General features: G+C 39.4%; 1 long non-coding RNA gene and 1 pseudogene across 1 annotated transcript; one reads left to right on the top strand and one right to left on the bottom strand.

The window, feature by feature from the left end:
* The first annotated feature begins 877 nt into the window (after positions 1–877).
* Positions 878–7017, top strand: LOC110059418 (uncharacterized). The gene is made up of 4 exons (XR_002297757.2): positions 878–1194; positions 3954–4106; positions 5298–5353; positions 6774–7017. It is a non-coding gene; the product is annotated as an uncharacterized LOC110059418 (long non-coding RNA).
* A 5868-nt stretch (positions 7018–12885) lies between these two features.
* LOC149108935 (5-hydroxytryptamine receptor 1B-like) lies at positions 12886–14159 on the bottom strand (annotated as a pseudogene).
* Between the last annotated feature and the right edge of the window lie 3542 nt (positions 14160–17701).

Genomic DNA, 17701 nt, shown 5'->3' with positions numbered 1-17701 from the left:
ACGGCAAGCGTGGCTTCAGTATTAAATTTTGTAATTCACTGGCAGATGTCAAGCAAATTTAGTCACAAAGATCGGGCTGAGCCAATGTCCCTTTAAGAGAAAATGTGCCTAAATATGGATAACTTTTATCCCAAAATGACCGAATGTTTCACTCTGGAAACCAGTATGTCTTTTTAGAGAGCCTACTGTGTCAGCATTAACGCTGTCCCTGCGCTGGGATTTAGCTAGGCTACATCTAACTTCGTCTAGCTGTCACTGTTTAATCGGTTTCTTCGGCTACAGGAAAAACGAATTAATATTGCACAATATTTCAACTTTATGTTTCTGCTTCGCGAGTGCTCTGCCTTAATTTATACCAGATATTGAAAAAAAAAATGGCTACGCAAAACGTTTTGCCCTAGAACCTGATCGGTTTCGGCAAAATCAGTTCGCAAAAGAAAATGCAAGGTTACGGACGTATATCTTCGCGAGAAGGTGCTCTTCTTCGGCATATTGCGAAAGTGATGTTGTAAATTACATTCAGATATTTCAGAAAGAGATTTCGGTCACTCGATGACACAGTTTGTCATGGCTACTTTGCGAGACAAGCGAATCAGTTGTTAAAATGAAATTTGCATGGCACGTTAATGGAAAATTAATTCAGTTGGGCTAAACTTCCGTCGCTTTAGTGGCTGCTTACTCCAACCCTAAACTTTTCATCCTGTCGTATTTATCGGAATAGAACTCACCAGGCGGCAATCTGAGCGCTTTGCCGGTTATCTTAGCTAAACGGATATTTAAAAAAAAAAGGATAATAAGCTCATGCTGGGCGACGCTTGTTTTCTTCAGTATTGCGTCATAGGACACCTAGCTCATCAATTTCTTTTTTTTGCCTGTACTGTGAGACACATGTTGTCTTGATAATAAGAACCTTCGTCGAGGTTTCAACCCTGGTATTTTAGATCGCTATCCCACGTTAAGAGTGATAATGGCTCACAGGCTGAACTGACATTGGCCTAACCTAAACTTTTTCCACACTGGTTGTTATGTGGAAGAAGAATGCCGTTAACACTGAATATGCATGCGCCTCTTTGACTTCGATCTAGAAATCTTCCGAGGCCTTACATAAATTCTGTACACTTATTAGCTCATTCATTTCAAACTCTGCAAACCTAGCACAAGCCTGGCTCAAGAGGACTCTAAAGACAGAGAACGGTAAGCTACAATGTGTCTTTTGCAATGTCTTGAGAAAGTTAGCAACGGCAACTGAGTAACCATTTAGACGGCAAGCGTGGCTTCAGTATTAAATTTTGTAATTCACTGGCAGATGTCAAGCAAATTTAGTCACAAAGATCGGGCTGAGCCAATGTCCCTTTAAGAGAAAATATGGCTAAATATGGATAACTTTTATCCCAAAATGACCGAATGTTTCACTCTGGAAACCAGTATGTCTCTTTACGAGAGCTTAGTGTGCCAGCATTAACATTGTCCCTGCGCTGGGATTTAGCTAGGCTACATCTAACTTTGCCTAGCTGTCACTGTTTAATCGGTTTCTTCGGCTACAGGAAAAACGAATTAATATTGCACAATATTTCAACTTTATGTTTCTGCTTCGCGAGTGCTCTGCCTTAATTTATACCAGATATTGAAAAAAAAATGGCTACGCAAAACGTTTTGCCCTAGAACCTGATCGGTTTCGGCAAAATCAGTTCGCAAAAGAAAATGCAAGGTTACGGACGTATATCTTCGCGAGAAGGTGCTCTTCTTCGGCATATTGCGAAAGTGATGTTGTAAATTACATTCAGATATTTCAGAAAGAGATTTCGGTCACTCGATGACACAGTTTGTCATGGTTACTTGGCGATTCACGAAAAAGGTCACAATAGAAGTTAACCGTCATCAAAGCCTTGTAAGTTGAGTCTGCTGGACTCCAAATCGTTTTTAATTTCATTCTAAGCAACTGTCAGGTTGTTATGTAAAATGCTGAAATGCTGTATACAACATTAAAAATACAATAAATTATTTATTCTCTTTCACTGCCACCTTTACGTACACCGTACTTTTAGCTGCTTCATACCCATGCACACCGCCGTACGCAATAAGCAAACTCTGCCGACAAAGAACGGTACGTGTTACAACACCCTTGTAAATATTTTCCTTAAAAAGGTGCGGCAAGCAGCACCGGGTTAAATACTTCAAGGACTAGAGTGTGTCACACTTTATGTATTGCATTAATTCTAACAGAGGGGTGTAAATCGCCCTTTCGATAGCCTTTAACTGGCAAGTGATCACGCCATTATAGTGAATGCCAAGCATCCAATAACGGATCTACTGTTACATTTATGTTTATACAAGTGTAATAGATTTAGCAAGCTCAACTTTTTAATCACGATTATAGACAATTTGACCACGAAAATTAGGGCTAATTAGCTTAGCGTCTCAGTATTACCATTGTATAATTTGGTAACATTCACTTTGTTATTTAAAGAAAGAAAACAGAGAATAAGAAGTTAACCTTCTCAAAGCCTTGCAAGTTGTGCTGGCTGGACTCCAGACCATTTTTTTTAGCACCTGTCCGGTAGTTATGTGAAATAAGGAATGCCAGAGACATTAAATGTACAGTAAATTATTTCCCCTCTTTCACTGCCTCCTTTACGAAAACCCTACTTTTAGCTGCTTCATATAAAACAATTATTCTCGTCAGGTTCAGTGAACATTGGTAAATATTCACCTCGACTTCGTGTCGGTGAATATTCATCAATGTTCACTGGGCCTGAGGCGAATAATTGTTTCAGAATACTTTTCAGAGGTGAATATCGAGGACTACAAAATAACAGACTAAAACATAAAAACACAGACGCACTTGTTCGTTTGCATACACGTATGCAGTCGTAGTTGAACTAATTGAGCTTGCATGTACATCGATTGTGAATCAGTTTACTCATCGAGTTCGGCAGTAAAAAAAAAAATACAAAGCGAAACAATACAAGAATAAATTAATCCGGTACCTTGGTCTTATCGCTGTTGACTTCATGCATTCACAGTTGCCATCATCGTCTAAAAATGAGTAGCGTTAGTTTACAGAAAAATAAGGCTCGGTCAATCGATCTGACTTGCTGGTGATCAACGTAACCACTGCGTTTACGATTCTTAATTAAATGCCTTGAATACGAGTTCTTGAAACGACGTTTGGCCCAAGGGCGACAACCGTCATTTTGAAAATTCTCCATCCTTTCAAATATCCTGGACTTGATGTCTTCCGAATAAATGAAAATTTCATTCAGCAACTGTCCGCCATATGTTTACATGCCGAGATTGCAAAGGTGGCAAGCTTAGTAACCATGCCTCGAAAATGTTATATTCGCCGCCTAGTGGCATGCTATTGATCTCAGTTTCAGACATACACGAAAAGGGTCGTCAAACATAATTTGCGGTATACCACCCACGCATCGGAACAGGAAGCCTTAGCAATGACGACCGTGACACCAAGGACGACGCCCTGTACAAAAATGGATTAATATTTTACCTTCGAATGTCGCAACTGTGTAGATCTGTTCAGTTCTACGCCAAAAGGTCTAAAAAAACATGCTCAGGCTATGTATGTAATGAAAGCGTGTGATTCCCAAAGAAGGTACGAAAAATTTTTCATTGGAGCTCACGTCCTCCACAATACACAAAACTTGGTCTTTTCAGGGTTTGTTGTTGTTGTTGCTGTTGTTGTTGCTGTTGTTGTTGGTTTGGCAGTTGACGGGGAAGAAATGTACGCACACGCGAAAGCTTTGTTCTGCTTGTGAAGCGTTTTGTTTGTTGACTGACCCGTTGGTGTTGTCACCGCGGTTTGCCTAAGTTCCCTGTCGGTCAGGTGCCAGCATTAAGCGATTACCAATGACGTGATTAATTAAAAAAAATATTTGCAATTTTGTTACACTTTTGGGTCATAATCATCACTTTTTCTGCGAAACTGTGGATTGCAGATATTTTCAAGCACGTATGGATGCTCCTATTTTCGCCTTCTGTCTCTTTCTTTGCTTGTCGAACGGTCTGACAGCCTGGAAGAAGTTGATGTCGAAGATGACATTTTGGACATGCTGCAGGTAACGGACAATTTGAAGGAGGTGCCTAAAAAGGTAAGCTACTGTGCCGCTGTTTTGCTTTCTCGAGCATTGCTAGATTTTTTTCTTGGTGTGTGGCACCTAAGGAGAACGTAAAATATTCCTAAGTTTCATGGTATTCATTTTCAAAGTGTATTGATCCAAATAAATGCTGTTGCAATCAACGTTATAGCATGAACTTCGTTGCAATCACGAAAGTGACAACTCTTATTAATCGTACGTACTTTGCCACTTTTTTAACCCTTGGCTCTTTCGATTGTCTCTTTTTTTTATTACTATTTTTCTTTTGTTAACATGCAAAAGGAGGATTATTTGGCGGAGGAGTAAGTAATATCTCATTGATTCAAATTTAATGTGCTTAATAGGTAAAGGGCAACTGAGGCTGCCTTCGGGAAAAACTTATCACCATAAACATAATTTACCATCGAATTTAAAGAGAAGCATTGCTGCTAATTTCCTCGAGCAACCAACTAATCACGGTTTTCGAAGCATGATTGAAGTACTGTTAATTCCGCTAGTAATCATAAAAATTACAATTTCCTCGATTGTGATTGGTTTAAAAAACTCCTATTTTCCACTAATTTACTTGCCAAGTTGTTATCGGGCAGTTTGTTATTGGACAGTTTGTTATCGGACAGTTCAATAAGCCAATCACATTCAAAGTTGTAGTTACGTGCGTGGGTGTGTGCGTGCGCTTTGGTGCTTTTGGCGCCCAACTGCCGGTAGGAGGCGCGGTGGCCTTAGAATGTTTACATCTCCTGTGTAGGTATTTTAATGCAAATTTTCCCTTTCTTTCATAACTTGGCTATTCTTCTTTTCTCGGCAATTGTAACTTTTACGATTAATTGGAAATAAGACGTGTCATCCAATTCGGTCCGTAATCATACTCGTGATAAACAATTCGGACTCCCGCTGCGCGGTGTCCGATTTTGTTATCACTCTTACGATAACCGACCGAATTGGACTCCACTCAGTCCCATTACCATTACTTAAGGTGCTACAATTATCACTTCAATCGCGCTGCATGCACGTACTTTCTCTCTCTTGTGGAGAGAGGTACGCCGATAATGATTCATGTTTCAGCCATCATGCATTCCATCTGCTTCAAGCGAGGTAGCTATTAATTTGTAATTCAACGCGGAAATTCAACTGTTGCAATTGAACGTAAAGAGCTTTTACATTCATCTGGTTTGCTCTGTTTTGCAGAACTTTCGCAACCACTCCCTCTTTCTCAATGCATTGTATGACCAGGAGGTTACAAGGTAGGTATAAATACTGGAACCAGGAAAGTGTTTATAATATAATAATAAAATAACCTCAAAAAAGGATAACTGTAGTCTCAAGTGAAGGACGTCTCTAGGAGCTGTTTATTTGTTTTTTAAATCTTGGTGTTTTACTTCCAAAAATGTATTTGCAAAGGACATGCGTTGACTTAAAAAGGTAAAATTACTCGGAACACTACTTCAATTCTATAGGATAGATGAAGCTAACATCGTATTTCAACCATCGTACATGCGAAGGAAAATAAAATCCAAGAGCCTTTATCTCGAGCTAGAGCCACGCCGATAGTAACAACGTGGATTCTTTTAAGCTAATGTTTTAGGTTTTAGGTATCACACCGTATCGATATACCGTAAAATCCCACGTTAGAGCCCCTCCTAGTTATAAGCCCTTCTATTTGCTAACAAAGAAATTATTCCGGATATAACCCCCCCCCCGGATATAAGCCCATCTTCGGGCCTGTTTACAAGAAGGGAGGATGACCTTAGCAAGCGGGTTAATCCTAGCCGAAGGGCAAAATAAATCCTGGGTTTAAAAGCAAAATTTCACAGGTAGGGCAACCCTGCAACCCGGGACAACTTAATGCGCGGTTACGCTCAAAGGGTCTGGAAACAAGTAGAAAGTTAACCCAGGTAGGCGGGTAAACCCTACCTGGAGTGTTTACAAGGGAAAAAGTTAACCAGCCTGCCAGAGTAACCCTAGCACGCAGATAGGGTAAGCCGCCTACCAGGATAACCCTGGCTGCCTTGTGACCACGACGAAGAAAAAAAGAGGAAATGGAGAGTGCTAGGGTAACCCTCTCTCCAGTGTAAACGGGCACTAATGTATAAGTGCGTTCCTTTTGCGTTTCTTCGCAAATATCAAAATTTGTATTCGAAAGTTAATGGTATATTAACTTTAATTCGTTTCTCAGATACGTTTTATCTTTTCGTTCCGAAACATTTTTTTTATTCCGCTTATATGCCCGTCCTGGATATAAGGTAAGGTAAGGTAAAGTCTGCATACGAGCCAAATGACCCATCAGGCAGGAGCTTATCTCGGTTTCTGTAGCATGAAGCGACTAGGAGTATTTCTACTCCCCCCCCCCCCCCTGGATGGGATGCTAGTCCATCGTAGGGTTACCCCCAGCATTAAGTTCGCCGGTACCCATTTATACACCTGGGTGGAGAGAGGCACTGTGAGAGTAAAGTGTTTTGCCCAAGAACACAACACAATGTCCCCGGCCAGGGCTCGAACCCGGACCGCTCGATCCGGAGACGAGCGCACTAAGCACGAGGCCACCGCGCCTCCCATGCCCCTCCCAAGCCCACCCAACACTCCTTTGAAAGTCATATGGACGGCCCAGTGATTTAGCGTGGTTTACGGTATTGTAATTTGAGTTGGTTTTTCTTTTCTCCTTAGCTCAAGCGCAGTCTAGTAATTCTAGACCACACGACGACATGTCAGCTGGGGGAAAGGATCGTTCTCCATTTATTCAAGGCGAACAACCAGTTGCCGGTGGAGGGTTAATGTTGCTTTTAGGCTCAAATGTCATGAGATCGTGTTACATGGGTGTAATTGGGATAGTTCTAATTATTATACTGTCTTTAAATGCATGTATGTAACACGGTGAATGGGATTGGAATAAAACTGGGATACAAACTGCTTGCTCTTTTTGTTTGTAGTATTACATTCCCTCTAAGCCATTTAGGACAGTTCGTCTGGGAATCTGTTGGAGGCAAGACTTGGTACTCATCCACATAACTAGTCTAAATTTTTATTATTACCTGGTACCTGTGGAAGAATTTCGAGTCTTACAGTTCTCCTTTCCCAGGGCAAGATCGAGTAAATGTATGTTTTCGATGAACCCAACTGCAAATAGCTTTGATAGCGGCCATTTTTGAAACCAGTTTTACTCTCTGAAGTCTGAACTTTTTCCAGTCTTTGAATGGCGAAGGACACTTTCCCGTAATATACTCCTAGTAGCGCTTCATTCCCCCCTGCTGAGATTGTTATGCGTCAACTCGAATCATTGTAAGTGTTCAAGTTGTAAATAAAATTCCATTCAAGATAAAGGATAATAAAACAGATTGAGAGGGAAAAACAAAACAAAACAAAAAACAATACAAAAACAAAAACGTTGTAATCGACTTGTTGTAATTTGACATATTGGTCCAGCAAGCCCATTTTGACGAACAGTTCAAGACAGATTTTGGTCTTTTTACGATAATTCTTGTTTCTTTGTTTTGTTTTGTTTTGTTTTGTTTAGTGGTTTTTGTTTTTGTTTGTTTTTGGATTTTTGTTTGTTAGTTCGTTGTTGTTGTTGTTCTTTTTGTTTTTGTTTTTTAAATTCCAATTTTCTTATGCATCACTATAGAACGGTCCGAGGACTTTTAACCTAACGCAAAATAATTCTGATTTGCCTCAGCACAACCAGAAGCCAATTTAACCATCGGTTGAACTAGCGACATATTTAGAAGAGGTCAAAACAGGACTGGTGGAGTTCCAAACATTTAAGAATCACAACTTCGCCTACGATCGAAAATGCAACATCGTCAATGACTAATTATCATTAATTATTATATGGCTGTGTTTCACAAGGACTGGGAACTACCGAATTCACGAATTTGACTGGCTGAAATCGATATTGACCGCGGTCTAGATTTTCTCATCTAGACCGGCATCTGTAGACCGGTTTCATTTTGCGTCGAAAAAGTAGCAAACTAAAATACAAAAATGTTCACCATTTTCTTTTATATTCTTCTCAATCATTTATGGAAGTGCCAAAAAGCCTGATGACAAAAAAAAAAATAAAGAAGTAAAGAGGACGAGCAAATTTCGGCAGGTTTAAATTAAGCTCATCGCCGTTCGCTAGCAAAATGTCAGCAAACCAGTTACATTATAAACGAATTAAAGTTTTCTTCTTTGCCATATAATAAACATCTTATTAACCGAGCTAAGTCGGTCTGTATGGGAGAATCTTGACCGAGGTCGTGAGTACAGACCGAACGCAATGAGGTCTGTACACACGACCGAGGTCAAGATTTTTCCATACAGACCTCCTGGCCTACTCGGTTAATAAGAGCTAATTAATTAATTATTGGTTAATTAATTATCATCGTCATTCACTTTTTATTAGCGAATAGAAATCCTTCGTCTTCTATCGGTCTCTACGAGTGCTTAAACGGTATAGCTAGCCACATTTCCATCGTACCATTCCTCAAAACATCAATACATTAGCAACTGATCATGACCAGATTTGAGGAAAGAATCGAGACTGCAGTCTTGCTGGCGAGAAACTACAGGGAAGAAAGCATCCCTACATCACGACGAACTACTTGCTAAAGCAGCATCATTGCGTTCAGAAGAGTAGCCAGTTATTCTGACGACTCATTGCTAAAGATAGACCACGAATTTTTAAGCGCGAAGATCCAACCGACAGCAAACAATTCAAACCGAAAGAGCGCCAAGAAGAACAACTACTCAAACCGACGAAGTCGTCTAAAAAACGCCACCGCGACACCCAGCAAGGCAGTTACGAGCACCTACAAAAGAAAAAGTCCAGTCCGATTTTAGCATGAAACTGCAGAGAACGTCGAGGAGAGGATCCCAAAATCGGAAGAGTTCTCAAGTAAGCTGCGATACGACGCAAGGGTGAATATTGTCCCCGATGAACAATTCAAACGCGAATTTTCAGAAAGCCATTTTCAGAAAGACCGCTGTGCAGAGATTTACATATTGGCACTCGAATTAAGTTTCACTATAGACGAGCAGAGCACAATGCAACCAAAATCCACTGCCTATTAAACAGCCAGAAACAAGGAAAAGCAACCACAAAAAGCTAATTAAGAGAAAGGCAAATTCAACGATCTATAAACGGAGAGTAAGGGTGCGTTCCTTTGGGGTTATATGAGTCAGGATCAGTGATCCAAGATCACTGGGAACATGTGTTGCAAGTGTAGAAAAAAAGAGCCACATCCCTTATCTAATACAGTACCCAGCCAGATACTTACGATCCGCTTGATTACTGAATCGCAAATGGCTGAAATGTTTGTCACGTCGTTAATTGCAGTTTTCAAGGTCCTTTCTCAAATCTAGTCGACCGCTGTTCTGAGATGCGTTTCATGAGGCCGCGATATTCGCAGTCAATGTTTCTGGTCTTTCAACCTTTCGACGACAGCTAGTAGTTGGTAAATGACACTGTGTTTTGTTGGAATCACAGGATTTCGATCTTGGTATACTTATTTCACGGTGTAATTTTAGGCTTGGTTGCATCTTTGTTACCGTTAGGATTGTCAAACCTAGCTTCACTTTCTACGATTACACTAGCTTCACTAGCTTCACTTCACTTCTACGATTACGTATTCCGAGGTAAACATTTCGATGAAAGAATGCAACAAGAAATAGGCAAATTGAGAACCGAAAAAACACAAATACACGGCTGGGTGGCAAGATGTGACACTGTTACCTTACTGTTACCTTTGATTTCTACGATTTTAATTCCCCGTATTCTCCTTAGTTTTAGTTTCGATTGAGTAGATATATCAAACACTCAAGACAGTGTTTGATCACATTTCCAAACACCTCGAAGTTCGTCAAAAATACTTCGTTAGGCGTCGTATTTGCAACTCTCTTCTCAGTGTTTGGAAATGTGGTCAAACACTGTCTTTCCTGTTTAGCATATTACGTAAAGGCAACTCTGAAATGGCTTATTAAATGCTGGCTGAACCCTACAAGTAATAGCAACTACTTACATCGTCAACAGTTGTTGCCGCTTTCAGCCACGGGTAAATGAAAAGTAGTGAAGCTCTTAGAAAGGGAAGATTCTATTCCCGGAAGCCATTCCGAAGTCCCATTTTCCTGGCATCTGAGCTTTTATTCAGCTAGACGACAACTTTGACAGACACAAATTAAACAAAAAGATGCAATATCTTAACAGTTATATGAAATCGTTCGTAAGGATGCAACACGTGCACTAATTTTCATCATTTCTCCAAAGATCCGTGGCACGGTGTAATTAATTGGCGCGAGACAACAATAGGTTGTAACTAGTTTATTTACACTTTCAGCTCTGTTTAAGATTAGGCAATTTGTAACACCTTTTCAAAAGCTTTTGTTATACCTGTAAATTCTTTAATTAACTCCATTTAATAAATTGCGGTCTTAATATTAATAGTTCAAGCGAACAAACAGCTGCGGACTACAGCGAATTGATATTGCATTGTCTTTTCTGAAATGAATAAATTTTCCACGTCTTTGCTTGTTGGAAAAGCATTGTCATTTGACATGGTAATTAATTAATTTTCGACCAAGAGAGAACCCAAAATCCAGAAGGATAATTTATCTTTCTAATTAAGAAAAATGAGTTGCTAAGTGACCAGATGTGACATTTTCATCTTTCTTACGATTTAGGGTGTTAATATTTTATTACTTAGAGCGATAATAGAAGAGCTCAAGCAATGACGATGAAGGCCCCGAGGACAACGGCTAGTGAAAAATGACTTTATATTTTACCTTCGAAACGCGCAATTGTCTAGCTCTGTTCTGTGCACCTATTGCGGGCCTCAGAACTTGTTCAAGCTAAATATGTAACGCTAGAGTTTATTTCCGAATGAAAATACGAAAAATTAGCCAACGTGGCTTGCGTTCTCAAAATTACGCGGAACTTAGTCATTTCGCGTTGTTGCTGTGTAGAGGACGGCAAAATATGTACAAAGATTTATAACGCACGTGCAGAGCTATTGTTCTTCTCAGTAAACTTTTTGTTTGGTGGAGTTCTCTTTGCCGTTGAAATAGTGGTTTGCTTAAGCTATCTAATATTTTTTTAAGTGCTCTGGCTTTTTACCAGGAACCCTTCTGACCCAATTCTGTTATTCCTTTAACACAATTAACATTTTGCAAAGAGAAAATTGGAACATTAAATTATTAATTTTGCTTACCTCAGATTCATAAAAATTAAGTAATCGTCCCTATTCTTGAAAGAAATTGTCAATTAAGCCCGAAAAAATAACGTGGAAGTAGCCATCACCAAAAAATGAATCTTTTGCATAGTTAGTGAAAGACAACATTTATACCTGAATTATTTGATATGGAAATTAGGGCAAATAAATGGGTTAAAAGATTCAAGTAGTCCATTATTGTTTGCAATTGAAGGGTCGCTGAATCCTTCAAGTAATGTCAACTACCTATAGCCGGTCTACAATAGATGGCAACAAGTGTGTAAATGGAGAGCAGTAAAGCTGTTTGTAAATAAAGATCCTCCGACATATCTTGCAAATTGTCTGCTTCTGTAAAAGGTTCTTGGCGAAAAATTTACAGTCCAAACCATTTTTCTTGAAACTGGTTAATTGTGTATATCTTATATAGAGACCAAAGTAATTGCCTGATTACTTTCGACACTTATTTAACAAAAAAAAACCCGCTGTAAATACTATTTAGAACTAAAAGAATAAATAACATTCTTAACTTTATTGCTATATGTGCAAATCAGGCATAGCGGCGCGTATTTTTAATTGAGAGGGTGGGGGGGGGGGGGCGGAAGGGGCTTACAAGCGAGCGACAGAGGCGCTAGCTTGTAGGGGGGTCTGGAGATACAGACATACAATGCTGGATCAATGATTAATCTCACGCAATGGACGGAATTTTTCCGTACACAACGCATACAAAAGAGCCTTCGGAAAAGTGAATCTCATAGTTTTGCAAGGAAATTCTAAAGTTGTTTTCATTATATCCGTTAGCCATTCTATTTCAAACCCATCTACCCAAATCACAGTCGTGACAAACGCCGAGAGACAATTCTTTAGCTTAGGTTTCGCACGGGGTTTAACTGATAGCTGAGAAGTGATTAAAGTTTTAACTTTCAGCCGAGAGATGATTGGTTTTCAACTGATAGCTGAGATGTGAGATCAGTAGGATTGTTGATAGCTACGAAATGGGCTGCAATCTGAACTGATAGCAGAAATCGCCAAAAAAATAAACTAATACCTGAGATTTCTGCACCGCAGGCTAGACCTTGTTACTTTTTAAAATACAACCCTTATATAATATATGTGTACTACCTGATTATTAATAAGTAGTACAGGCTCCTTTTCAAGACATTGGGTAATGCTATAGTATTGGAAGGACCCTTACAATTTTTGCCCCGTTAATGATCAAGCTTTGCATTTTTCTTCCTTTACCTAGACGGAGTTAAGCTATTTCTTACTGCAACCTGAGTGCGGGAATTTGTCCAAATCATTCAGGTGCGAAATTCGTTTCTCACCCGACTATTTACGAGGTCAGTAAATAATTGCTCACAGTCTGTACATGTTTAAGAATCCGAAGAAATGTTTGTTCTGCCGTCTAGCCCGATGTTACTTGCAGTTCTCAAAATCCTCTCTCAAGTCATGCTTCATATGGGGCCGTGATATTCGATGTGATCGTTTCTGGTCTTCGAAGCATTTCATGCTACTTGGTGGTTGGCAATTTTTTTCACGGAGACTTCTCGGAATCCCAGGATTTCGATATTAATTTCAGCGTTTAATTTCAGGGCTGGTTACATCTCCGTTACCTTCACGATTGTCTTACCTCGCTTCACACTTTCACCATGGATTATTGCCCTTGTTTCAGCGATGAATGAAGGCTGCTGCAGATCTAACCATCTAGGGAGCTGCTGCATGTATCAAGCGTGGGAGCAGACAAAGCCTTTTTTAACATAACCACACTGGGTGTTCCATGATAAAAATGAAACACATTAGTTGAATTGCAAGATACTGATCTTGTCAAGCGTTGGGTATGTTTTCCTACTATGTGCTGCTCTGGCGACCTAAATGTGTCCTTTTGCCTGATAAACTGAACGGCACCAACTGCTGACTGTACTGCTCGACGTTTTTTCATCCCTAACAGCTCGCGAAAAGCGTTCCTAAAACGGTTGTCTCTATAACAGTAAAGCAGTGGATTAAATAAAGAGTTCAACTGCAAAACCAACTGTGTAAGCCGGATAGAGACATTTGTACGAAAGAGTGGCACTACATTTCCTAATATAGCAAAAACAAATATTGGGATAAACGAGGATATTATCGCAGCGGTTAGCAAACCAGTTGTCTTGGCAACTTTAGACTCCAGTTTTGCTTTCATTAGAACGTCAATTTGAGAGATTTCATTTAGTTTACGATTTCGCATTACAAGGTAAACCTTACGATAAAAGAATGCAATAAGAAAAAGACAAACAGCTTCTACAGCTACCCAACCGGCGAAAACGCTGTTCAAAATTGTACTATCCCCAGAGACCACTGTTACAGAAACGTATTGAGCCGTTGGGAATAGCGAGGATAGCCAGGTAGCTATCGCAATCTTTTTCAGGCGGCCGTTTGTGATGATAAGCTTGTAGTCCATCCATTTTTGTACCGCCACGTACCTCTCCCAGGCAATGATAGTCAAGTGATGCAAAGTAGTTGAGAAGAGTAAAGGGAAGAAGATGTTATTCGCCGCAAATAACACACAGGTATACTCAGACAAAACTTGACGTAATGTAAAGAAATAAATAGTGGCAGTGAGCGGCATAACTATTGCGCCAACTAGAAGATCTGTAACGGCGAGGCTTGATAACATAATGCTTGAGGGTTTTTGCAGCTCTCTTCTTTGCTTTATAGCTAGGATTATGAATGCGTTCAATAGAACGGTGGGGAGTGAAAGCATGACCGTAATGATGCCTAAAATCAAGTCGAAACCAGAGCCACACGTTTCGAATGATACGCCGTGGGGTGCAAACAGGCAATTAAACGTTGAGCTGGAAGAATTGATGTTTCTTTCGTTGTTGCTCATATTCATGCTGAACTTTCATGAAGAATCTCTCTCGTTGGGATGTATACAGCGCCGTGAAATAACCAGTCACCTTTGTCACTCACACGTGGTCTTCAGCTTTAGCTCTTATGCCTGTCGATCTACAATGGTGTCAAAAACTCCAATTAATGACGTAAGATTTAAACAGGAACTAGGGTATCTAAAATATAGTATTGCGGCGGCACATTCTGTTGATAGTGACATAATATACGAAGTGATTCATCTACTTGCGCGTTCCGAAACTTACATTAACCATTATCTCTTAAGGTAGTGTCAAGTCGTGGGAAATCTGTCCTTGTATGCATCAACTTCATACATGATAATGCATCGATGGCGAGGTGTGACAAGGGATGGTGACAAAAAAGCACATAGTGATCTGAACTATGTTTGGACATGAAACGATGCACATCAACCTCCTCTTTACCAGATCGCGAAAATCGGAAGATGTGGAAATTGTAGGAATAGAAATCTAACTTAATATAAATTCTGTGCTGGTAGGTATTATATGTCTCTGTCTTAATGTTTACGGGCTGTGTCGAGGACGCGTCCATCGCGATGTGTGAAAATACTACTGCTTTAGCTTAAATTCAGGTTTGGATGAAAAGGAATAGATCACAGCATATATGAAACTGGCGTGTTCTACGGTTTTCGTTTGTTTTAATTATTCTACAAGCTTTAGTAACGACGAGACTGCTCGAAAATGATATACTAAGTTTAAAATTAAGATGTCACAATTAAAAAACTTTCATATACTACTCCTGTACTGCATTAAGAACAAAAGCTAGAGTTGTGAAAGTCAAGCACGATCTCCTTCACATCGGTTTACGGGTAAATCAGAGTAAAACGTAACCATTAAACCTTTCTCATTGGAATCCATGAGCAAGGACGGTGTGACATCCTTGAGTTGTTCGTGGCGCAATGCACTCTGGTAAAAAGTGGTGCAGTGCACTTTGGTTAAATGCAGTGCATTCTGGTAAAAAGTGATAAATTCGAGAATTCGTACCCCTTTCTATAAAGTCTTCTTAGATCCTGATTATGTTGCTTCTCGGTCGCTACGCTCGCTCCGCAGTAATAATTACCTCTAAAATAAGCTTATGTTTCCTGACTCCTGTTCAATCTCATTAACCTGTATTTCGTACTTGAAAGCAAACCATATTCCAAAGGTACTAATGACCAATTTTCGATAAATCGACTCAAGAGAAAAGTAAACAAAAGTACAGATGCTGCGTTTTTTGACACCGGTTTTCTTAGGAACCGAAAAGAAAACAGGCAGTATGTCTGATATAAGGATATTTAATGACACTCGCAAGCAGGGCGCGTAAAATTTTGTTGCGGCTAGCTAGGGCTGACTGCTTGCAGTAGTTTTTTTTTGTTGTTGTTGTTGTTGTTGTTGTTCGGTTTCTTTAAATAAAGGTATGATAAGCATTGGCCCTTCAAAAAGGAGATTGTCTTCCTGGATTCCATTGCCATTGCAGTTTTGTGTTAGTTAAGTTTATACTCAAATGTATTGTTCGGGAAAGCAGCTCACCATTCTCTTTTGAACCAGACACAAGAGAACGGAAGAAATCGAGCGTGTATGCAAAAGAACACTTCACTCACTGAAATTTTCGTTTCGAGATACGGAGGGAATATACTTTGGGGAGTTTTTTCCGGTGTAATGAGATAATACGCAAAACCACCGCTCGTGCGCTCAGGTTAGTAAGAAAATAATTTTCGCTTCTGTTTCTTCCCTTCGATTTTTCAAACGCCTTAGCCACGGGATATACCGCTTCGAACGGCGAAAGCGCCAAGGAAGTAATATTTAGAGAATGTCAAACGTCTTCCTGGTCCAATGTAAGCAACTCGAAGCAGGAACCTTCTTCGCTTAGCAACGCATCAGCCCAATTCTCATCGAATGTTTTTGAAACGTTTTCCACCGACGTTTTCCTCTGTGGTTCTTTCTTCGCACTTGCAAATGGACACGAACTTTTGCATTTCTTCAACGAAATATTTAAGCTTAAATCAACAATCTACAAACGGAGAACACCCAGACCAGCTCGTCTACCATACCAAACATCATTCATATGAGGCAATCTGTCACGCAATTAACTTTTAATGCAAGTTTGCTTCTCGTGACAATCCGTCGACCGCTATCAATATAGACAGAATTTTATAACACTTTGATTAGCGTTCATGCAAAGCGTCTTCTACAACCCACAAATATGAAATCATGAACCTAAAAAACAATGACTTTACTATCTCTGGGGAAAATATCAAAGGATTTGGCGCACTATAGCTAGCGGTCAGCTTTTTGACCTGTTACATTGGGGTTATTTTAGACTTTTCGTTCTAAAGGAAAACGTGTATCTAATTATTCCGGCCCAAATTGGTTCATGATGAACTGCAGATTAAAATGAAAACATATATTGACTGAGGAAGGACCACTGTATGCCGAGTCGTCGAGATAATTAGGAAAAACTACACGTTTCTTATTTAGTCACTTAATTAACAATAAAATGTGTACTTTGCTAAATCATTTTAACATGAAAACTCCGAAATTCCAAGAAGTCCATTATTTGAAGGGTCGCTGTGTGCTTCAATTAAAACTTTATAGAACCTAGTCATATCGTTTTGAACTAAGTGCACACGCAATAAAACAACAACAGAAAACATTTTGCTTCACATGGTTCACTCAATATCGTTTTAATAACAACTGACAAGAAATTTTATATAAATGGTATAAATGACAATCTTTATTTATCTTTATGTTTTGTTCAGACAATCAAATAACGACTATAAAAAAATAAAATTGTCGCCGTTAATTATGATTAAAATGGGAGAAAAGCAACCAAGCGTATGAAAATACAAGAGTTAAAATACAGGCATTGAAATAATATCTGCCCTTCAAAATTGCACTTACCGGTACCTCAGATTCGCGAAATCAAGATAAAACGATTGGCCTCTTATAATTGTCCGCTATCTTGTTAGGGCTCAATGATTTCGCCAGAAATTCACATTTGTTCTTATATAGTCATACAACAAGACCATTTGTCGCTGTATCATTTGACGTGGAAATTAGTAAAAGTAAAAATACTCGAATATTCCAAGCTGTGCATTACTGGAAGCTTAGCTGAATCCTGCTATTAACACATCAGACAGGCCAAAAAGTGCCGCTTTCAATTAAGTAGAGAATTGGAAAGTACTAAAGGCTTTGAGTAGGAACGTCGTCAAGACAAATGACAAAAACGACTTCTGTTTGTTGGAAATGGACTTTGGCCGCTAATATATGGTTTGAACTTTTGGCCTCCTTAAATTGAGAAATTTAGCGGCTTTCGTAAACAGTCTGCAACTATAAATAAATAAAATATGTATTTTTTAAGATTGTACTCGCATTACGCGCTCGAACAGTTTCGTGAGCCGTTTAAAGATTTACTCATGAGACATTTATTACAAATATGATTAATTGTTGTCAAAATCATGCGATTACCTATACAAATTACATTCGTGGCATATATAAGATTAAAGTGTTCAAGCAACCAATTACCAATCTA

The sequence above is a fragment of the Orbicella faveolata genome, unplaced genomic scaffold (assembly GCF_042242905.1).
Source record: "Orbicella faveolata isolate gen_17 unplaced genomic scaffold, um_ofav_v1 contig_25, whole genome shotgun sequence".
NCBI classification, from domain to species: Eukaryota; Metazoa; Cnidaria; class Anthozoa; order Scleractinia; family Merulinidae; genus Orbicella; species Orbicella faveolata.
The sequence above is the reverse complement of the archived record's forward strand: the minus strand, read 5'-3'. Positions and strand labels throughout refer to the sequence as shown.